Consider the following 23,954-nt stretch of genomic DNA (forward strand, 5'->3'; position numbering starts at 1 on the left):
CCTTTTTTCCATTAACTTAAAGGACATGTATATGCAAGTCCCATTAATGTCAAAAGAAATTACCTGTATCTTTCCTCCCTGTGAATAAGATACAGACACCTTTAGATGCTGCTGCCATTGATAGCTTCTGTGGGCCAAGACCTGCTTGCAGGTAAAAATAAAGCACAAGCACCAGAAACTCTGAGGGAAGTTATCATGATAATCCACTTCTCAATGGATACTGTTAGGCGGGGGTGGGGGTTGGGTGGGGTGTCTTTGAGAGATGGAACCGAAACATCGATGCTTGGTCACGTAAACCTAGCTAGTGTAGAAGTACAATAAGGATCAATTCAGCATTGGCAGGAAAGTGGATTAGATTGTTCTTGGCTTTGGCTTGGTGAGGAGGTAAAAGCACTGTTAGCAAAGCAGTCACCAAATGCATGGATTTAAGTAATTTTCCCTCAGAAAAGACAGGCAATAGCCTCAAAAGGCCCTATTATCACTAATTTACATTAAAATGGGAAAAAAATAAGACTGAAAAATCTTATTGCTTATACTGATTTGGGTTTTTAAAAATGAATCAGCTCAAATATAGCTGTGTGAAATCCTGGACCCCGTGAATCAATTTCTAATTGATGAAATTCAACCCTTTTCTCACCTTCTTGTTTGCTCTGTCGTTTTCTAAAGTAAACATTTAAATTGTCCAGTTACCTACATAGGTCACTCTTTCAATTGTGATTTTTTTTTTAATATTTTTTTTGTGGGCCACATGGCAGTGTCTAGTGCAATTTGAGTGGGAAGAGAGCCAAGAAAACGCTATGTGGGCAGTTACCATTGATCCAGGCATAGGTTCACTGAGGCTTGGGGTTTGTTTGTTTGTTTGTTTCTGGATTGTGTTTTTTTTTTTAGAGACAATTCAAATAGTTTGAGCTTCCTAAATTTTTCAGTAGGAAGTTGTTTTTGCAGATCTCAAATCAACCTTTTACTTCCTTTCTGTAGCTCTTGCAGGTTTTTAGCTTGCTTCTGTTTGGAGCTCTGTGTTGGGCATGCTTTCTGGTAGGGGGCGTTCCCAGGTGTTTCACACAGGGAAGGTGCCATCTTACCATGTCCGGATTCAAAACAGAGTCATCTTGGTGTCAAAATTACCATGTGGGAAAGTTGTATACAATAGCTGAAAAGCTAGCCAAAAATAAAATAGAAGTTTCTTTTCTTTTTTTTTTTTTCTTTCTTTTTTTTCTTAAATCAAAGGTGTCAGGAACAAGTTAACACTGGACTTAGGTTTCAAAATGAGCCTTAAGTGCTAACTCTTGCTTGCAGAAGGACATCAAATTAGATTTTCATTATCTCAGTGAATACAGAAGTTTAGTGTAGTGCATTTCTGAATGTAGTATGGTCTTTACAGCTGCTTCACCTTTTATTCGGACTCTTCAGTGAGGATGTCACTCTTTACCTGAAGGGTATTATCTTACAGAATAAGGACTTCCCTTCCTCTAGCCTTCTAGAAGCACCCATTGCTCATAATCATTTAGGCACGCCTAAAGGTGTGCACGGTGTCTATCTGAAAAAAGGTCTTTTGAACATTTTACAGTTGTATTTATCTGTCACTTACTAACATCAATACCAGTAAGTCCTAAAACAAGCAAACGGAACTTCACAAGAAAATTCTCTGGCTTTACTTTAATCTAAATTGAATTACGTAGTTGTACTTTAGGTTTTTTTTTATTTATTTTTACAGTAAGACTTTATAGTTAAACTGCATGTAATTTGTTATACAGTGCTACAGTAGTTGGACCTTGGAAAATATACCCCCCTGTCTCATGGGCCTGTTGTTACACGTGCACGCTCTAGCAGTGATTTCCTAACCTAATGTAAAGAAGTACGTAAGGGTGAAAGGACAAAATGGTGAACCCATTCTTAGGAGAACTTTCTTCTAGTAGGATTTTAAAATGCAATGCTCGTGGCAGAAAGCCTTATTTCTGGCTATTCGCTGTGATGATTAATGTGACTGATGAAAAGTTTTCCAATTTCTCTTCCCCATCACAATAGATTATTCACTCTTGCTAGAGTGTGCGAGCAGAATCTGCGTTTTACTAGTGATATTGCTCCAGCACATATGGTTTATTTGCTTTTAAAACTTTTGGTAACATTTTCTGCCGCTTAATCTCTATGATTGTTTTTGCTTTAAAATCTAGGGGCATTTTGGGCTACACAGGGGAATACCTAAATTCAGTGTCTGATTATGTAAATTAATGGTGTGGTTTTGTATTAAGCTTCTTAACTGCGTTTGCAAGGAAATGCTTGAACGCAGGCATCACCTAGAACTGTAAAACTGATTTCTTAGGTAAAAAACATGGGTACTCCGTGTGTATAATAGAGCATGTATTTTGTAGCATACACATTTCTCTCTGAATTACTGGTTACGCTGGGATTCATCAGTGGTCATAGCTTCCCACCCTTTTTTACATATTCTCTGATTACTCTGGCATTTCTTTCGTAGCCCAGCATATTTTTGGTGAATTACCACTATGCATTGAATTACAGAGAATAGAGATTACAATTCTGAATACCTTAGAGTCAGAACTACTTTCTGTCATTTATCTTCCTTTTATTTCTGTTTACTAAAAGGCACTGGAAATAAGGTTCCTTAGGAATGAGATTTGATGAGACTTGTACTTTCTGAGTTACAAAGCTCAACGTAAATGCAAAAAACATGTAACTACCTGTAAAATATGCATAACATTTAATTTACTACTATAATTCTTTACTTATTACTTATTTTTATAGTGGGAGATGAGAAATTGTAGAAAGGTTCAATATTTCTTTTGATCTTATATTAGAAATACGTTTTGGTCCACAAATTTTATGAGCTTGTGTGTCCGTAGAGAAATACTAGTAGTTTGCCCAGAATAGAACGTGCCTGAGATTCTCTCCCTTAATGCTGCGACAAGTTATTGCACAGCTGGAACAGTGTCAGAAGGTCAAGACTAAGAAGTGACAGCTATTGGGACACATTTATCTAGGTCATTTGCTGTCATTCATCAGTCTGTTTACAGCTACGCACCAGGGAAGTTATAATAATAGAAATAATGCTCTTTGGAATACTACTTCAATTAGGTTATGTTTATTCAAGCAGCTGATTGCATTATCAAAATCATATTTAGAAGAGTTTAAAAGTACACAGGAAAATAGATAGCTTTATAGAGGAGACATTTATTTACAATACACATTAAAAATCTGCCATAATTTGAACATTTGTTCATGTCAAACCTGATAATTAAATTATTAAATGAAACCCAAAGAAGCATCTTTTCTTATTGTGAAAATCAACTTCTACCATATTTTTTCCCTGGGAAAGAAAGTAGATTTTGTGAAAGAGACAGAAATTGACTGTTGCTTTCTTGCGCGGGTCGTACCACTTCCTTAGGGCCACCGCGCTGTCTTTACCTATCTGTTTTCTGATAACTGTTACAAGACAAAGAAATGGCTCAGGATTTCATGCTCAGTATGTAGCAATGCGAGACCAGTAAATGTCAAAGGCAGCTAATGCTTTCTGCAGTCACACTGCTGTGAAGTAACAATTTGCCAGGTTTTACTTACGTTTCTCAGGATAAAAAACAGTACCAGCGCCTCAGACTGTGGGACTTTTCCCAGCAGTCCCTTACTCTCCCACAAGATGCATGAGATTATGCTAGCCCCAAACCACCCTCATAATGAAGTTTCGAAATTTATAACTCCCGTCCTGTTCTAAGCACTTGCTTTAACACCTTCAACAATTCCCACCAAAGAAACAAATGCTCTAGCAAATGCTTAGGGGATCTAAAGCCAAGCAGTTCTGGGTATTCGCACACCAGTGCCGCTATCAGCTGATGTTACACCGTTACTGATGACTTCCCTGCGTGTCAAATTGGCTTTCGGCTGATTGTGCCTTTCAGTTGGCTTTGCCTGCAGACTCTACTTGGTGCTGTTGAGAAGTGCCACTCCGAAAGGCAGATTTTTGCGGTGGAGATAAGTGCAGGGAGTGTAAGAATTTATCTTGACTAATACAGCGTTTTGAACAATGCATGGACTACCACCTGAAGGTAGCCATGGAAAAAATGAACTGAGGCTCTTTAGAGAGAAAGGCCTTTGACTTCTCTTTATATATGTTCCTTCTTTCTTACCTTTTCCTTAGCACTCAGCTAAAATCCATATTTAGGAACCTATAGGGCTTTACCCAGACAATCAGAGGAACTGCAGTATAGATTGCTACTTTTAGTTTGCAAAACAGTGACCAGTTAAGATTATTTGGGGATTTTCGATCATTTACCAGACATTAATGACCTTGAAAAACCTGGAAGAATAAACCAAGCAAAGCGTGATTGATGTTTCTAGATGTCTGCTTCATGAATTTGACTTTTCAGGAAGAAAGGTGTTGCCAATTGAGAAGCTTGTACACAATGGGTGTACAAGCTTTGCATCCTCTCCAGTGCTCTGCTGAACATAAAAGCTGCCATACTGGGTGAGACCAGAGGTCCAGCTTGTCTTTCTCTTACTGTGACCAGCGGTGTAAGAAATGAGGTACACCAGGACTGACAATCAAGGGTTAAGAAGCTTGCTTCTGTATTTAATAATGATCAGTGAGCTTACTCTCCGTGAACTTGTCAGTCTCTTTTTGCATGCTTTATACTTTTGACCTCCTTAATATCTTAAGAGAATGATTTTGTTGGGGTTTAACCCCAGCTGGAAACTAGAACCATGCAGCCACTAGCCTTCACCCCTTCCCTCCCCGCCTACTCCGCGAGAAGGGTCGGGGTGTAAGGAAAAAAAATGAAAGGTAAAGGGTGAAAAAAAAACCAACCACGAAACACCTCATGGGTTGAGATAAACACAATTTAATTGAAACAATAACAGAAAAGGAAAAATAACAATAATGATAATAATAATGACATGATTCACCACCCAGGGAATTGGCTCCACCCAGAGCAGTGATTGTAGTTTCCCGCCCCCCTGCTAATCCCCACTTAATATACTGAGCATGGCGTCTATGGTATGGAATGTTTCATTGGCCATTCTGCCTATTCTTCTATGGGAAGCTGAAAAAAGTCTTTGAATAGTGTAAATATTGTTTAGCAACAACTAAAACCAATAGGTATTATAGGCATTTCTTTCACAGCAATCACTAGAAAGAAAATTAACTCTTTCCCAGCTGAAACCAGGACAAGTTCCTCATTTTACATGCAGTCTGTGAAAATGTTTTTCCTTTGGTTTATTTTAAACCTTCTGGCTGTTAATTTTATAAGACAGCACCAAATTTTTGTGTTACAGATAGGGGTAATGTCTCTATAGCCACCTTTTACGAATTTCCAGTGGTATATGGAGCTTCAAGCGGTATAAAAAATAGTTTATGGTATTCTGAAGACTACAAGTTTACAGATTGCTTCATGTGGGCATATATAGAAAATAGTATATCCTAGTAATTTATATATTTTTTTAAAAAAATAAAGTCTGATATTGCAGAGAAAACATATTCCAAAAGATAATTCCATAGAATATCCTTAGAATCTCAAATGTATTCCCAACTTTGCTGGTGATTTGATATTTTATCTTAGGCAAACTATTTTATTTTTCTGTGCCACTGCTTCTTAACCCATCCGTTGCATATCTTGCCTCTATCAACTTTCAAAGAGCCGTGTTTTATTATACCTATTGACACACAGTATATCAAAATGATCTTTCAGTTCACTTTTAGGTGTCTGCCCACACTGCTACAAAGGTGATTTTGAAGAAAAAAATATGTGAAGCAATTAAACCGCTCTTTCTTTCTGCCAAGCAGTTGTTGGGAAGATTCTGCAGGGGTATATGACGCCATGTGTGACACCCTTCCTTCTCTTACAGTCAGAAAAGAGATGTATAGCTTAGAAATCTATCTTAATTATGTCAGATGGCCATAATTTGCTGATAACACTTGTAATTCTTGTCTATTTGCATCTTTCAGGAAAATTTCACCTTGAGTCTGCAAGTTGATAATATGCAAATCCTCCACGTTCTGTATAATCACAGCTCCCTATTGCCTTCTCAGCTCCCTCTTCTGTTTTGTTCCTTATTTCATGTGTTGAAACAGCTTTTATTTGATAATTTTTCAGTCCTGTGATCCACAGGCCTCAAAGGTGTGCCTAACAAGGAGCTTTGGAAGGTGACAAGGAAACATACATATATATATATATATATTATATAGTTCTGTATGTGACATTTTAAGTGATATTCAGACATCAGCTTAAAATTTTTGAAGTGGTCTGCCCTGTAAAAAGCCATTGAGAATGACCTTTTCAGGCTGTAAAACACTCTATAGAACAGCATCTCACCTACCTACTTACTCATCACAGAAACATGGTGGGATGACTTGCACAACTGGAGTGCTGCAATGGATGGCTATAAACTCTTCAGAAGGGATAGGCAAGGAAGGAGAGGCAGTGGAGTGGCCCTGTATGTTAGGGAGTGTTTTGACTGGCTACAGCTTAATGATGGTGACAATAGGGTTGAGTATTTATGGGTAAGAATGAGGGGGAAGCCCAACAAGGCAGATATCAATGGTGGGAGTTTGTTATAGACAACCCAACCAGGATGAAGAGGCAGATGAAATATTCTATAAGCAGCTGGGAGAAGTCTCACAGACACCAGCCTTTGTTCTTTTGTTATGAAAGGTGGATCCTGCTTGACTAACATGATCTCCTTCTGTGACTAGGTGACCCACGTGGATGAGGGAAGGACTGTGGATGTTGTCTACCTAGACTTTAGTAAAGCCTGGGACGCCATTTCCCACAGCATTCTCCTGGAGAAACTGGCTGCTCATGGCTTGGACAGGCAGACTCTTTGCTGGGTAAAAAACTGGCTGGATGGCCAGGCCCAAAGAATGGTGGTGAATGGAGTTAAATCCAGTTGGTGACTGGTCACAAGTGGTGTTCCCCAGGGCACAGTATTGGGGCCAGCTGTTTAATATCTTTATCAATGATCTGGATGAGGCGATCAGGTGCACCTTCAGTAAGTTTGTAGATGACACCAAATTGTGCAGGAGTGTTGATCTACTTGAGGGTAGGATGGCTCTACAGAGTCTACAGAGGGATCTGGACAGGCTGGATCAATGGGCCGAGGCCAATCGTGTGAGGTTCAACAAGGGCAAGTGCCGGGTCCTGCTCTTGGGTCACAACAACCCCATGCAGTGCTACAAGCTTGAGGAAGAGTGGCTGGAGAGCTGCCTGGCAGAAAAGGACCTGGGGGTGTTGGTCGACTGCCAGATGAATATGAGCCAGCAGTGTGCCCAGGTGGCCAAGGAGGCCAACAGCACCCTGGCTTGTATTAGAAATTGTGTGACCAGCAGGACTAGGGAAGTGATTGTGCCTCTGTACTCAGTGCTGGTGAGGCCCCACCTCGAATACTGTGTTTGGTTTTGGCCCCCTCACTACAAAAAAGACATTGAGATGCTGGAGCATGTTCAAAGAAGGGCAATTGAAGTTGGTGAGGAGTCTGGAGAACAAGTCTTACAAGAAGCAGCTGAGGGCACTGGAGCTGTTTAGCCTGGAGAAAAGGAGGCTGAGGGGAAAACTTATCACTCTACAACTACCTGAAAGGAGGTTGTAGAGAGGTGGGGTGTTGTGGTATTGGCCAAATTGGCCAATGACCAGCAACAGATGCTCTCCCTCACGCCCTAACCTCTCATACACATAGGGGAGGAGGAGAGATAAAGAGATTTACAAGTTTAGAAGAAACTAAACTATGAATTATAAATTAATGAAATATTAATAATAAAATAAAAAGGAAAATAATGTAATAGATACAGTATATACAAAAACGTATTAAGCTCCCAGGATGTCACCAGCAGGCACTGGGGAGGTCCCAGACTGGACTCTGTGACGGGTGGGAACTGGGTTCCACTGATGGAGTCAGGAACACATGGATCGGGATCAAAGGCAGATGAACAGACAGGGTCCTCCTTGGACGTCAGCCTTTGAAGGAAGAGAGCTGACCCTTTGATCCCTCAGCTTTTATACTGAGCATGGGGCACATGGGATAGAATACCCCTGTTGGTCAATTTTTGGTCACCTGTCCTAGCCGCTCCTCCCTGCAGGTGGAACCCCTCTACGCTTTTCCGCCTCTGACCCTCCAATGGGGCAAATAATGAAATAGCTGACCTTGGTTGTTATAGCAATATGTATAAGCAAGAGCCTCTCTGCGTACCATTCCTTGGCACAAACTGTCTTATCACCCTGAATGAACCGGTTCAGACACAACAGTCTGTTAATTTCAGAGAGACAGAAGAGGTCTAGCTAAGAAATAAAATCACTGAACAGAAAGTTGGTTCTGTTTTACCTCAAACCAGGACATGGGGGTTGGTCTCTTCTCCCAAGTAACAGATGATAGGATGAGAGGAAATGGCCTCAAGTTGTGTCAGGGGAGGTTTAGATTGGCTAATAGGAAAAATTTCTTCACTGAAAGGGTTGTCAAGCATTGGAACAGGCTGCCCAGGGGAGTGGTTGAGTCGCCATCCCTGGAGGTATTTAAAAGATGTGTAGACGTTGGCGCTTAGGGACATAGTTTAATGGTGGACTTGGCAGTGTTAGGTTTAATGGTTGGACTCAATGATCTGAAAGGTCTTTTCCAACCCGAATGGTTCTATAATTCTACCTCTTGGCTGCTTGGGGAGAGTCATTCCTCTTCCTTAACTCATCAGTGATCAGCCCCTGACTCTCGCTGTGGGGAAGAGAACGATGACAGTTTACCTGCTATTATCTGCTGTGAGCAACTGGAGGGAGCGGGAGTGAAAGCTGGGAGGAGGAGTGACTGAGAGCACAGAGTGAATTCTGTGCAGCGTTGAAAAAGGGAAATAAAACCGGCTTATCCCAGTTAACTGGAGTGGGAAGGTGGGGAAGAACTGGTGCAGATGTAAAGGAGTTCTTGATCTGGGCCTCTTTTAAGGAAGCTGTGGATTGCTTCTTACCTGGAACAGGTCATGAAGTAATTGCTCATATCTATACATATCCAGTGGCTTGTCCACTCACTCTTAGTGGGTATTGATAGTTTCAAATGCATTCAAGTATTCAAGTTTGTGATGAAAAATGTGTTTGTAAATATGCAGCATCAGGAGAGGTCTGTAACCAGTTGATACTGGTTTTATAACAGAGCAGACATGGTCCTGCTAAGCTGAGATTGCAGCATTTGCAGACTTGTTACTATCCTGACAGACTCCAAAACAGATCCTTCACATTTGCAGGGCAAAAAGGGGACCATCTGAGTATAAGTGAAAGAAAAACATGTGAAAGAAAGAAGGAAAGAAAGAGTGCATATTTCATTTTAAAATCTTCATTTAATTAAAAGAGAGAGTTTTGTTAGGAATAAAGAGTTGATCCATTTCCTTACTAGATGTTAACTTTAGCTAAATATTATTAGAATGTGCATTCTTTATTTAAATATTGGAAAGTTTCTTTAAGTTGTACTGTAAAGCACTACGTAAATGGAGATTTTTCAGGGCATCCATCCACTACTGTCCTTAGATTGAAGTGGCAGATTTGGTGTTAGGAGACAGCTATCCGGTGCTCTAGCTATTGAAGCACTTTGTAAGCAGTAGCGTGCTCTCATGAGATTTTAAAGGAGATCACAACAGAAAGTTTAAAATGAATATTTGTGATTGAACGAACCTTTAAAGTAACAAATACATATATAATTTATAACCTAAAGAGCTCCTTTGTGGTTGGAAACATCTGCGATTGTTTTGTTTTGTTTTGAAAGTGAGACTGAAATATTTTAGTTATAAGAGAACCCAAAGCAATCTAAGCCAGACAACTGAACGGTACAGCTTGTAGGTCTGTCAGTTTACACAAGTATTGCTGCTTTTCTACCCATATTGATAGTGACCCAAGCCTAAGACTGGATGTTAGGCTTGTTTCAGCTTATGTTTTTTCTCTAACATGGTTCAGTGTATTGTTATGATTTGAATACATTGGGGGCCTTAATAAAATAGTAACAACCATTTTTCTTAGTGTGGGAGTGCGAATTAATGGTTCAAGTCAGAGACAATGAGCCACGATTCCTTGGTTCTATTCTGGGCTCTGAGCTGACTCACTGCATAATCTTACTCAAGTCATTTAAATTCAGGTAAAATGGGCCCCGCTAAGCTGATGAGATAATGCGTGTTTCAGCCTTTCTTCCTCAGTGGATTTTTCTATACAATTCTGCCCCTCAGTCATGAAATAAATTTATTAATATGCTGTTCCATAGGTTCATTGTAAAATGTGTTTAATAAACTTGCTTAGTAATTTTTAAATCCTTTATTGAAAGGTACTTTTTTCCTAATAGAAGCAGGCAGGTACATGTTATCCTATTCTGTGGAAATATTTTTCCTAAAACGATTCTTTTCTACATCCAGATGAAATGACCTTTAAAAAAGCATTGACACCCATAATAGTTAATTGCCTGCCCATCGGCAATACCTGGAGGGATTATTGACTCATGCTCAAATTTCTGCAGTCAACTAAATGATCCTTTGTGATACGCAAGTCAGGCCACTGAACATTTGCTGTCCACTGTAAAGAGTACCTCTGTGTGTGAGAACTCGAGAGATCTTTACTTTCTTTATAATTCCAGTATGGGGAGCAAAAATCAAAATACTGACCTTTTTTGCCAAGTAGATTTGTTTTTCATCAAGCTGTAATGGAACTTAACGTAGAACAAAGCATGCTTTTCTTTCCATTTCCTTCCAGAAACTGCATCCTGCATTACTGTGTTCTGCCTTTTTGGTTGCTTTGCTTGTTCCAGCAAATATTATTCTTTCTCAAGTTAGCATTCAAAATTAAAAAATAGAGGTATTCAGAATTCATCCAGTATCTGTGAAGTTGCTCTGGTCTTTTGGATGGACACGTTGGGTGACCTGTGAGTTACTTGCATCCATATAGTCCTTCCACTGTCATAATCCACAGCTGACTGAGGAGGATAAGAAATTATGGCTCAGAATGACTTCACATGACTACATATCCCAGCAGTGTGAATGGCAGCACCAAGCAGTAGTGATTCATTCCCTCGGCACTGAAATTGCCAGCGTTCAGAGGAAAAGGATTACTTTTGAACAAAGAAATGCTTTATCCAACAGAGAGTACAGACATTATAGAGTTATTAATCAGGGCAGTCATCCTGAAAGTAGATTTCACCACAGGATTTCATGTAGAGGGAAACTAGAATTACAGTAGGAAGCAATCGAGGACTCAAAGTAGTAGATAGAATTGCATATTTTAAGGGCTCCTTAAATTATACCTGGGGAAAGGTTCACTCTGTGGAAGCTAATGAAATGGTTCCTGTTTGTGTGGTTCAGTGTTTTCTTTGGATGGCATCTCCCCAGTATGATAATTGCAGTTGGTTGTAAAATAGGAAGACAACCAGTTTAATTTTCTCTGTTTTCCACTTCAGTATCACTGCAGGCTGTTTCTTTGCTAAATCTTGTATGCAAAGCCAAGTCAACCTCACCATTAGTGAGATAGGAGACCTCAAAGGAAAACCCAGATGTGGCAGGTAACTATACTGGCGATTTTTGGCTGCTAGCAATCCTTCTTTGGAATCACTACTGAAGCATCAGCTGGGAATTAAGGATTTTATAGTGCTTGGAGCAGCTATTGTCTTTATGAAACATAAAACTGAGGTGCTCTTCTCCTATGGCTATTGCAAAGCAATGCAGATAATTTGGAACTCCCTGGCTCAGATTTACTTCTTTTCCAAAAGTGCCTGAACTGGAGCAAATCAAATTCTTACCTTGTCTTCTGGATATTGCTGTGGGTCAGCTGAGGTAAAAATAGTTTTGTGTAGATTCAAATGATCATTTAGGTTAAAAGGGGCTTCTGGACCTCAAGGACAACTTCATAGCTAGATGAGGTAGCTCAAGGCGTTGTCCCATTGAGTTGTGAATATCTCCAAAGGTGGAGGTTCCACGATCTCTCTGAGTAGCTCACTCTAGGGTTTGGCATTTTCATGATGAAAGAGGTAGGTATTGTCAGTTGCTCTGTAAATGTTCCATATAGAAAGGAGTTGTTTTGCCTTTCCCCAAATAAATTATATTTTGGTACTGCCTCCTGGAGTAATGTGTAAGTGTTAAGGCTTTAGTGATCTCCAGGTTAACAGAACTTCCACTGAGGTTGTTGGGAGTCCAGGTAATCATCGTTTATCTCTGTGAAGATTTCAGATGTCCAGAACATTAACTGAGAGACATAAGGCTTGTGTTTGGTAGAGCCCTGTCATCAGTAGGTCTGTAAGTTTAAAGAAGTCTTCACTTCCCTGAATGAAAGAAGGGATTGTGTGTGTACTGAAAACAGGTCTTTATTCTGATAAATGTTACAATAGTATGGGGGAAGCATAAATAACAGAAATTCTGAAACAAATTCTTGGAAGTGCAGTTAAAGATTTCAGAGGTGTACATTTAGAAAAGACACCCTGAAACTCATTAGTGTTTATCACAGTTTATGACATTGCACATTATACCAACCTACAGTCCTGGTGGTTCTTGAAAGGCATAAGGTTTCACCATTTACTAGTATCTTTGGTGTTTCTTTATACCTGTAAAAATACTGTGAAACGTAATTTTGATTTGGTAGCACTTTTAGCACCCATTCTGCACAAGTGTATGTGTCTGCACAAAGTAGGAAATAATAGGTAATCATGCGTTTTATATTTTCTTAACATCACAAAATTTCATTCACCTAGAGTCTTTAAGGACTTGCTCAGAATTTGTATAGAGTTGGATATTACGTTAGTTTTCCCTTTCTGCTTCTTTAGATGTTGGAACTTGGGTAATGAAATTCTGACCTTGCATAAATGGGCATGATTTCTGCCATGTATCTGAAAGATGTGCATGTTCAAAGGAAGCATTGCTCCAAATGTGTCATGGTATTAATTTTTATTTAAAGACACAAATATTTCTGTCCTTAGAAATGTATATTGTACTTGAAAGCTTCCATTTCATTTACCACTGTAAAATCACGTGTCAAACAGTCTGTAAATTCTTAGTCTACTAGTTTCAGCAAGTCAGGAGCCGAGATGTTATTTACAACCATGGCATTGGTTGCACAGGGAGAGGTTTCTGCTTGGTCCTAATGGAACGCTCTGTGATCAGTCCATGTTATCGTGGGCTCATCCTTTCTCCCTTTGACTTATGAGATTATTCATATGCATATCTATTCTTTCTCTGGTGTTATAGTGGAGATGACACCTAGTGAAAAAAAGAATTAGGAAAGAAGAAATAACTACAGTCCTGGAATATACAGTTTCAAGTAGTCTTTTCTTCTCAATACACGTATTTGTTAAAGTGAAGTTGAATCTGCAGATATGTCTTAACTGCAAACTTCATAAACCATTTTCTAAGATTTAAAAGGCAAGTTTTACTAATTTCAGCACCAAATTGTCTCTTATCCAGCATTTTTCTACTAAACTCTTTTACCTCTGATGCACCTCAGTCAGAATAGCTGTTTGTTTAAAATGTGTTCAGGGCCGGTCACTCATGGTATAGAGACTAAGGACAGCTCTTCCATTCTCTGTTACCTCCCTTCTGTGATTATGGAAAAATATGTGCTCTATCTTCAGCTCCTTGGGAGATACATGACATTTCAGTGATCTTACTGTATTCTTCTGTTACATTTATGTGGACTCACAAACAAGGTGCAGTCTGAAAGGAGTTAAGTACTGAGAAATTCCTTCTGGAATCAGCTGCTGTGCAACCATGCCTTTAAAACTTGAAAGTTGTTCTTCAACTCCTTGGTTTTAGTGAGTCTTACTCCTGAGAGTGTGCAGCATATTCCCTCTCCAGAAATATCGATTTAACTTACTGCATAATGGAGAGATGGGAACTCCTGACCACTGGGGCCTTTTATACTTCTAAACCTGCGGAAAGAAAGTGTCTTTGGTCATCAGGAGATGTATTAATGCCCAGTTGTACAAAGGGAAAGACAGCCTAAATCTGTGTCTCGGTTTTTGCAGCGGCTTTAAAGAGTCCAGTCCTCAACTGACAACTCGTTATTGCATGCCAATTGTGGAGGGAAATCTCATTGGCTTTACCAAGGAATAAAGGGTTGTTTTAACTACCAACACTTCTACACCTGGGTTTTCATTCTCACTTCCCTAGAAATTAGTTTGTCCATTTATACATCTGTGTGCTTACCTGTGTGTGTGTATTGCTCTTATCAGTCTACCCTTTGTGGCGCTTCTTAGCTCCTGATAATAGCAACAAAACAGTGAAATTTCATTTGATTTGCTGAAGTTTTATTCACAGCAGCTTCAAATTCATTTTGTTTATATGCTTTTGGGCAATTTCATGTCTGGAGGGAGGTAAGCAGAGAGCTGAAACATTTATGGATGCTCCAGTTCATTCAGTATGGAAGTTATTTAGAACACATTTCAAATATCACACTTAAAAATAATGCTGGTTTGCCATATTTACTATGAAACGTCAGATTCTTTATATCATTGAACCAGGATATCTGATCACAATGCAGCTGCCTTAGTATTTATTATTCAATGTCTCTTTGTTTTTACTGGACAACCAAAGTGTGTACTCTGGTGTTTCCAGGGAATATGTTTTATTTTTGAGGTCAGTGACATTTTTATCATGTTCATCAAGACCTCTTTATCACTTTTTTTTAATATAAATACCTTGTGCGTTTTTTACAATTTATCGGTTTGTTTATGAGGAAGAAAATAGTATCCATTTTGTAATAATGGAGATGCTTCTAAGTGAAGTCCACTGATATTGAAAGAAATACTGTTGGTTTGCTGAGAGATGGATGATCATATTGTCCAACTTCTTATTCTCTCAGACAGTGTGTTCACATTAAACATATTCATGAGTGTATTCATGACTTTGATTACATTGTATTTGCAAATAGGCAAATGTAGCTGGAGATGTTAAGTGAAGGCAAGCGGCTGCGGGACAGTGGTCCTCCATTTCACATTGTGAAAAAAGTGGGGGAAGTGAAGCAGAGGGAGTGCTCCCTGGAGAAAGAAAGGCCTTGAATTTTATTATTTTTTTTTTATGGAAATTAGATTAGCATGAAAGCTAGCACGAGGCGCTGATATTTAGAACAAATATACTTTTGGGGTTTCCCCTTTTCTGAGGCAGAGGGGAGAATTAGGAAAAATTTTCCCATCTGGGCTTTCTCTCGTATTCCCGTATGAACATAAATTGTTCTGTTTTCCTAATTTTTTAACATTATTCTTTTACTAAGTTCCCGTTCATGTTTGCATTATTTCACACTTATTTCCTCTTATATGAGCTATAATTACTCCTCCGTTATCAAAGCATACTACGTTGAGTTGCTGGATGCCGCTGCTTGACGTGTATCTCAACCTGTCTTTTCCTTTCTTTCATTACTCCAATGAGTGTTAGCAATGTATACAAATCTGACAAGAATCTTCAATGTCTAAATTGTACATTTGTTCTAAGGTATGTTGAATACGCCAACAGCGCAGCAAGAAGAGATAAAAAAAAAAAAAAGTCATTGTTCATTGAAATAAGAGAGGGGGAATTACCTGCTGTTGCTGTGGAGTGTGTGGTATCAGATAGAGGATATGAATTTTATTTGTTGTGTCATTATTTGAACACGCAGTTATTGCAGAAACCTACTATCCGTCTTTATATGCAACTTCAGTTAATTAAATGCTTTGCAGTATCTGCTGGCTTTAGGAAGTTGAGTGGCTGGTGAGTCATAGTTATCTAATTTCACTGTTATTTTCTAAACCCAATTCTGTCTTATTTTGTTGTGTGTATTGAACTCAGTGTCTGGGCCCCTTCACTGATTCCATGTGATTCTTTACATATTCAGCAACCTTGCTTTTTCCTTTTCTTTCAGGAGCTTTTAAGAGTGACAGGTTATGCAATTATTAGTTGCAAGTGCAAAGACTAATATCTGCCTACTTTACTCTTAAATCCCAAAGTTTGTTCCTGAAAGTTCAGGGTTTTCTTCATAGCTGAACATGTTGTCTGCAATCCTTTAAATTGATTCTTCGTTATTAGTAATTTGTTTCAATAAAAGTGCCTTTTTAGCAAGTTGCTTGTTGGCAAAATGCTCCCATTGGGGATTGCTCACACCAGGCCTGCTCCCAAAGAAGTTTGGGGAGTTCTTAAAACAACAACTAAAAGCTACATCCAGCATGTTCTCCCACTTTCATCACCTTTTCTACCAATACGTGGCTTGGTGGGTGGGTTGCTGTGCCCTGGCATTGTCTGCTCTGGCTTGGTCCTGGAAATCTCTGTGGCCCAGTAAGCAGAACTTGTTATTTGGCAGCATGCTCCAGCAAATTTAGTAGAAGCAGTTCTGCAGATGTGGCAGATTCTTATTTCAGTCAGAGTTACTGTTTATGATTCATTTCAGCTGCGTCTTCTACTTTGCTAAGTATTCTGGAACATATTAGTTCCTCTTAGAAAAATAATTCTGAATTACAGATACATATATTTCTAAAAGAGGGGATTTTAGTAGTTTAAAATGAAATTTCATCAATCAAAACTCTTTTCTCCTGTTCAGCTAACTTTATTTTTATTTTGTTTTTTTTTTCCCTTGGCAGCCTAAAGCATCACAACGGTCACATTGTTCAGGATTTCAAAGAGCCATCGTTTATCTTTGTGGATACAAGTAAACGGACAATGGTGTCCCGACCATCTGCTCAAGCTGCTTGAGAACAGTCTTCTGTGCAAATGGCATGAAAGGTAATTTAACCTCAGAAGGTGCCCACAGAGCTTCAGTTCTGTTTACCATTGTCTCTTTGCCAGTCTAAAAATAAATCATGCCGAACAAAAAAAAAAAACATATCCCTTCTTCTTTCTCAATTTAAAGAACAGATCATCACAGGAGCTAATTTCAGCTAATTTCACTAGCAAGGGGTTGTTTTTCCTTTCTAGTATTTTTCTAAGTAGCAAAGAGCTTTTCTGGGATAAATGGTAGCTGTCTTATAATTGTCTTTGTTGCTAGGAGGCTGTTGTTTTTCAGAGTACAGAATAGGATATAATCATAGAGTGGTACTCAGTGCTGAGTGATGCACCCTTTCAACATATCAAATGCAATTCTGCCACGACCCCTTTGTTATTCTACTTTGCCAGCCCATGTGTTTTAATGAGGAAGGCACCTCTGTTAGGAAGCAAGAAGGGTTTTTTTGGAGAGGGATATTCAGTCCTGAAAATGATGAGTGCTTTCTCTGGCTGTTCCTTTTCAAAGCCTCGTTTGGTAGTAGTTTCACTCTCTGATTCAAGTGAAACTGTTAAAACACTTTTAAAGGCTTTTAAAATTTCACTGCCAGTAAAAAAAAAAAAAAAAAATAAATCAGAATAGGGGTTGTAAAATGTGTGTGCGTGTGTATATATATGTGTATATATATACAAAATAGCCAAAGGAGGGAAAAGGGTTTCCTTTCTAAATTTAAATATGTGTTTCAGGATAGAAAAGAAGGACCTGACACTCATCTCACTGTTACTGGTTTTATAGTTCCTATTGGCTACAGTGGTTAATGTCAGGACTAGCAGGAGTAGTCTTCGAGTGTTGTCCCACAGCTGTACTATCTTCTGCCATCTACTGTGCTAATTTCTTCAGTTCCCAGCACTACAAAGAAAGCAGTTTCTGGCTCCTTTATGCCCTCTTTCTGTTTATACCCCATTCCTCCTGCTTTATGGTAGGACAAACTAGTCCAAGATTTGAGGCTGTTTTCTTGCAAAGATCAGAGGTCAGATCAGACATTGAGGAGTGTTATCCTCTGGGCTGTGCAGTCATCTGGCGTGGTGCTGTGGGAGGAGAAGTAGAAAATGTGTTTTCCTGGCTGCTTTGCCAGATAGCTTGTTCTGAGGGCACAGAAAAAAAGGTAAATCAGCAGCAGAAAAAAAGGTAAATATAATCTGTATTCAAGACATTAACTTGGATTAAAGTAACAGTGAAGATAGTGTATCTGTGAGAAAAGACACATGTCTGAACTGGTTTTGTTGTTGAATTAGTTACATTGGTTTAGCTAACCTAATAAAATGTGTCTTATTGTAATGATGAATACATTCTGGACATAAAAATGGACCATGTTCTTATATTTAACGGTGGAAGAGTATCCTGGCTTCATGGTGGCATAGCTTTTGCTGCAACTTAACAACATAAGCCTGATTCATGTTTTTCTTGGACATTTTCACGTAGGTTCTTGGGGTTTTTTTTAAAAAAAAAAGTAGAAGAGGTGGAACATGACAGATTTGAAAATGTTTTATATAGCTTTCAACAAGAAGCAATTTATAGCAACTTGAAGTTACATAACTTCTAACTCCACTTTTTTCACGGCATGCTTTAGATAGTTCTGGTGCTTTCACAATAATTCAAAGGAATATGCAATCAGTCAATCCATCTTATCTATTTTAAGCATTTCCAAGGAACTATCATGGTAGTTTCTAGGTTCTAAATCTGAATACAAGTGACAGTTTGCCATAAACATGCATTTTGCAAAATATCAGAAGGGAAAATGGCTTTATTCATTTATGAAATGAAGACTTCCTCCAATAAATGGATCCCACAATGTTGCTCATTGTATTCCCTACACAATTAGCGTAAAGTTGTGCAGGTACTTTAGGACAAACTGCATTTGTCGTAGGAGGATGATGGGTTTGGTCTCCAGCTTCCTGTAGATCTGTAAGACCCCACAATTTTCAGAAAGATAATGTAGTATTACCTTTTAGTAATTGCATTGGCCTAGACATAGGACAAATGAACCCAACAAAAAATTTCACAAAGAAACATGTAGGATAATCTGGGGGGGCATCTAGGCATTCATCCAGATGGCTTCAGAGAACTTGTAGCTGGAGATAGTTTGAATAGCATCATCAAATAGTTTATTCAAGTCATTTTGTGATATTGTTCAAATGAATCTTTCAGCTTTTAGTCAAGTGAATAATTCATGAACATTCACTTAGAGGAATTTAATCAAGGCATCTGCTTAATGTTTTCACAATTCATTCAGTTTTACCTATAGTACTATCAAAGCAATGCCTCAACCTCAGCTGGCACCTCTGTGCAGTTTGAAAGTTTGGGTTTTGCATCATTTGAGCTCACAAAGCTGGGGAAAATAAGCTTGACAGTATAGGGCAGAATTAGGTGCCTGTCTGGGACATAAAGGTTACCCAGCTGAAAATAACAGGCTACCAGTTGAGAAAAGCATGAGGAGAAGTACAAGTCAAGAGCAAGAAATTTGGAGTGGATGAAAATACCCCTAGCAGCTAGAAAAGTCTGTGTCTCAGGAATATTGTCTGCTTCTGACTGCATTAGCATTTTTACTTAAAATCTTCAAATGTTCACTCCTTGTTCATGGTTCTTTTACAGCTGTAGAGCAGATTTGGATTACTTTAGTGCACTTTTTCAATGTGTATGAATTTTTTACTAGAAAGGCAGAGTATTAAAAAAAGATATCAGTATTCACTGGAGCTTTTTTAAGGGCAGGGACTGCCACTGTAATTTAAAGCAACAGTCTCAACAATAGATGGAAATCTCTGCTACTCTTGAGCTAAGAGAAAGACTTATGGAAGACCGTTTTAGTATTCCCTGAAGTATGAAAGTCATGAAGATCTGAGAGCTCAGTTTATCTTCTGTCTCTGAAAAGGTACATGGTAATTCTGTATGTTATTGTTGTTGACGTTTTAACGAGCCTACTATTTCGGGCCACATGTCATTATTAGGTTCACAGAAAGCAGGAATTAGAGATTAGGTGGGATTTGATGTCTACCTGACATCTCCAACTCACAAACCATGGTTGGACTTCGTTAGTTGTTGCTCCTTGAATAGTAGTCTGTCCTGAGATTAAGTGGTCAGTGAAGAGAAAGGAGTAAATATTGTTGCTCTCCCAAGTGGAACTTTGTCTTAAATGTGCATTTGGTGGAAGGCCTGAGACAAACTGTGAAGAAGCTAGCTCCCAATGTATGGTAATACCATTTCAAGCATTGTCCTCATCCATACCATGTAGCACTGACATTTGATTTCATGAGCTGTAAGTATCTGCTATTTGTTATCTGCCATGATCTTAGGCTGTAGTTGGCTTTCAGTTTGTGGTGAGGACACTTTAGTGCAAGCATATGTCAGTGTCTAAATGTGTGATAGATGTCTAAATTGTGGTACATAATCAATGGACTATATGTCTTCATGGTAGTCAGGCCAAAAGAATGACTCGAATGACCAGCTGCTGTAGGTTCAATCACTGACACCTGTGTATGCTGCCAGTACCATTTGAAATGCTGCAGGGTATGTGGAACATCCAGATGGAGCAGATAAATGCGTCACAGGACCTGTAGGAGACCTGCAGCCTCCTGAAGCGGTAGCTGGAGGCCAGGAAGGAATATTCCAGGGCATCTCTGAGGGTAACTGAACTAGGCCTTAGGTGTCTAGGTAATGGCAAACTCGAGCATCTTTCTTGTGTGTTGACAACAGACCCTGGGTGTGATGAAGCTGATCTTCATCATGTGTAACTATGTCTTCATTGTATTTTCTGCAAAGACCCTCACTGACATGAGAATCACATAGAGAATGAAAGAGTACCATCCAGGTTTTGTCTCATTTGCTTATGATGGTGCCATGTAGGAGTATGACATTACTGTGATATACCAGAGAGATACTTTCAAGGGCACACCCATGAAAATTTGGTTTGAAGCAGCTGAAAGAGCTGCCAGTGCAGACTTGCTGGTAAACTGAGCGGCAGAGGCAGGAGCTTGGGTGAGTACACGTAACAGTCCAGCGTATTGCCTAATGCAATCAGGAAAAAATAGTCCCTTGGATTCAGACTTGGGTGAGGACCTTGTGCTAATTGAATCAATGGCTTGCAGCAGGCATTCAGCTGGGCATGTTGTCTCCCACCAGGGAGCCATTGGGGGGAAAACCTTATTGGGGTGGGACTACAGCTGGCATGACCTTGTCCGTTTGGAGATCCTGAGCAGAGCTTTGGTGTCTGGGGCAGTAAATGGGGCCTCAGCTGTTTTGGGACCATAGGAGCCCAAGCAGGGCCTTGGCCACTTGGTAGCAGTGTGGACTGTAATTCAGATTTGGGCAGTTTAGGGGTGGCCAGGGGGACTTGACAGCAGGTGATGGTGAAGGCAGCTAGTGGGGCTTCAGCAGTAAGGGGACCCTTTGCAGGGTAGAGCGCTTGCAGGTGGCTTGCGATGCTGCTCTGGTGTTTGCTCTTGTGCTTGGAGTTTGCCCAGCAGGGTCAGGCTCTGCTTTTAACTTATTTTGGAACAACTTTTGAGGTCTTCCAGGAAAAGCTGGCTCCTGATTAGAACGTGTCAATTCTGATAGCATTGGGATAGTCTTGGGCCCCCCAGTACAGGAAAAACATTAATAAACTGGAGCAAGTTCAGCAGAGGGCCACCAAGGATGGTCAGGTCTGGAGTGGTTGAGGGACCATGACTGTTTCAACGTGGAAAAGAGAAGGCTTTGGGGGCATCCAACAGGAGCCCCCGGTACCTGCAGGGAGGTTATGTAGCCAGGCAGGGATGCATAGTTGGGGGGGGGACAAGAGTTAACAGGCACAAGCTGAAACAATAGGTTTAGACTGGGTATAAGGAGAAACATTTTCACATTGAGGACAGCCAGGCACTGCATTGGGTTGGCAAGAGATTTTGGGCTGGCTCCCTTCTCTTAAGCGTTCAAGACCCAGCTGGACAAAGCCCTGGGCAACAAAGTCTGATCTCACAGCTGACCCTGCTTGGAGCAGGACCTTGGACTAGAAACTGCCAGATGTCCCTCCCTGCCTGAATTTTCTTATAATCTTACGATACATCATTTCAAGAAGTGCAGCCCGTAGCTTCTCTGCACAAGTGCAGTTAGACAAAGGCAGAAGAACAATTTCCCCTTAACTGAAGATGTGAGGACAGTAATTTTCCTTTTCCGGTAGCAAAAGATGTGGATACAGAATTAATTGAATTAACCCTGTTGTAGTACGATAGAAAATAAAGGTTGGGAATTAAAGTGGTTTGTGAAAACTTGTTGTTACAATCAGCATTAAAAAATTGTGAAGGCACAGAAAAAGAAACAGCAGAAGGATTCAGGGTGGGGTTTGTTGAATTTTGTTTTGTTTTTTTTTATATGATGCCCTTGTTGTTGTTAAAAGATAGGAAACTTAAATCCTACTTCCTTATCAGTGCTACAAGGCAAACACACGAAAAGGAGAAAGTTTGAGTTGCAACTAGAAAACTAGCCCTTCCTGAAAATTAGGGAAGCCCAGGAAGGAGAAATTTCAGGTCATTCTAGGATATTTTTTTCTCCTCTCTCCCATATCAGTGGAGCAAAAACTTGCCGGTATATTTAAGAAAACATTGAAATAACTTTTCTTACCTTCCTAATTAAAGCCATACTTTATTCCTTTAATCACAAGTCATGTATTACAGATAACCTAGCGCATACTGCTAGCCATGCCTGTGCAAAAATAAACAATTACTTACTTTTGAATTATGACACACTTGTGTAGGGTGAGAGCTGCATTATGCAAAAAGATAATAAATTACCTTTTGCCTGTGCCGTTATTACAAAATAACTGGTAAAACTGGAAGGGAAAGTAGAAAACATCAATGTCATTCACTTGTGAACAAAAAGAAAGGATGTTTCAAAAGTATGCAAACCACTACGTAAATACATACCCTGTTTTATAGTAGTGTTTCAGATAAAAATAATGTTTTTAAAGAAAAAAAGTAGAAAATAAATACAATACTAAAGCATAGTTATCACAGAACAATAACAAAATCAACAGTGAATTTGATGTATTTTGTATGAATTCCAAGAGCAGGATTTGAGCAGGCTCTGGAACACAGGAACCGTGATCTTGCTTTGTTGTTTACTATTTAGTCAGTTGCATACTTGAGTAGAAAGGTGGCTGTGAGTGTTCAAATTTTGGTCACTCCTATCTATACCAGAGGCCATGTACTGCTGAGCTGGTGACCTCCTTCCTAGAAAAGCCTGACATGCGCAGCAGGATTAGGTAAGATGCTAGTGCCTGTGTTGCTTCAAGAAGAGCCACAGACAATTTAGAGTGTGCTCATAATGCCACAGTTCTTTTCCTACAACTTAGAAAAAAGAAGATTGGAGTGTAATTGGAGTGTAACCAGGACAGGTACCAGATAGCCATCAAAGGAACTTTTCTTAGTTGCATCAAAAATCTTAAAGGATGTCTGCTAGAACTTAACTGCTTTTAACCATACATTCAGGAAAATACAGGTCAGTTGGTATCAATGTCAGAATGAGGTGTTTTTTTGTGTCATTGGTCATGTCCCAGAATTATTTTCATACTTTTTCACACTGACGATGGTCTTTTAACGATTGTAGTTCGTGCTATATGCTAGTTTCTGAGAAGCATTCCATTATAGTTCATAAAACTTTATTGCACTTGTACCATTATTCAGTACGTTTCAAGATTGTTCCCTTTAGTAGTTAAGTAAAGCAAGTAGCGTAAAATTAGTGCTCACTAAAACTTTATGACAAGATGTATTTGATTTTGCTGTTTTAATAACCAACTCCCATACCCTCAAGTAAGATTAATTTTTTTTAGTTCCGTTCTGTTATTTTCAAGCTACCACCTCTGAAATTTGTTCTGTTTGAACCTTGAACTGATCAAATATGTTGTCAATAGCATAAACTTGCGTAAATGTACAGATCATTCTATTGGTTCTGGAGAATGCGTGCAGAAGACATTTCATGCATTTATAAATAGTTTAATAAATAAAGGAATTCTTTATTGCCATTTTCAGCTTGTCTAGTGAATTGCAGGGAAACAATTATTTAGAATTTTTAAAAGTTTTGTTATACACAATCATTAGTTCTAGATGGAGGTTTTGTTTCTGTGAATGCATGTCTCTCTATATATATATTAAAAATACATATATATGCTTGATTTCTGTTTGATTTGTTCGTCTACTGCATCTTTCACCTGCTGTTTGAGTTTTCTTTCTTCTAATGCATTTTGACATTTGCTTGAAATGTTCTTCA

General features: G+C 39.2%; 1 protein-coding gene across 3 annotated transcripts in view; it reads left to right on the forward strand.

Moving 5' to 3' along the window:
* The window catches only part of DLGAP1 (DLG associated protein 1), a 423,778-nt gene that overhangs the window by 69,570 nt on the left and 330,254 nt on the right, over positions 1-23,954 (forward strand). For 2 of the 3 annotated variants that reach the window (XM_063326618.1, XM_063326617.1), the window contains exon 2: positions 16,543-16,684. The exons of the other annotated variant lie outside the window; for it this stretch is intronic. The gene's annotated coding sequence lies outside the window, so the exon portion shown is untranslated. The remainder of the gene's footprint in view (positions 1-16,542; positions 16,685-23,954) is intronic. 3 annotated transcript variants of the gene reach the window in all.

This window comes from Chroicocephalus ridibundus, chromosome 2 (assembly GCF_963924245.1).
Source record: "Chroicocephalus ridibundus chromosome 2, bChrRid1.1, whole genome shotgun sequence".
NCBI classification, from domain to species: domain Eukaryota; kingdom Metazoa; phylum Chordata; class Aves; order Charadriiformes; family Laridae; genus Chroicocephalus; species Chroicocephalus ridibundus.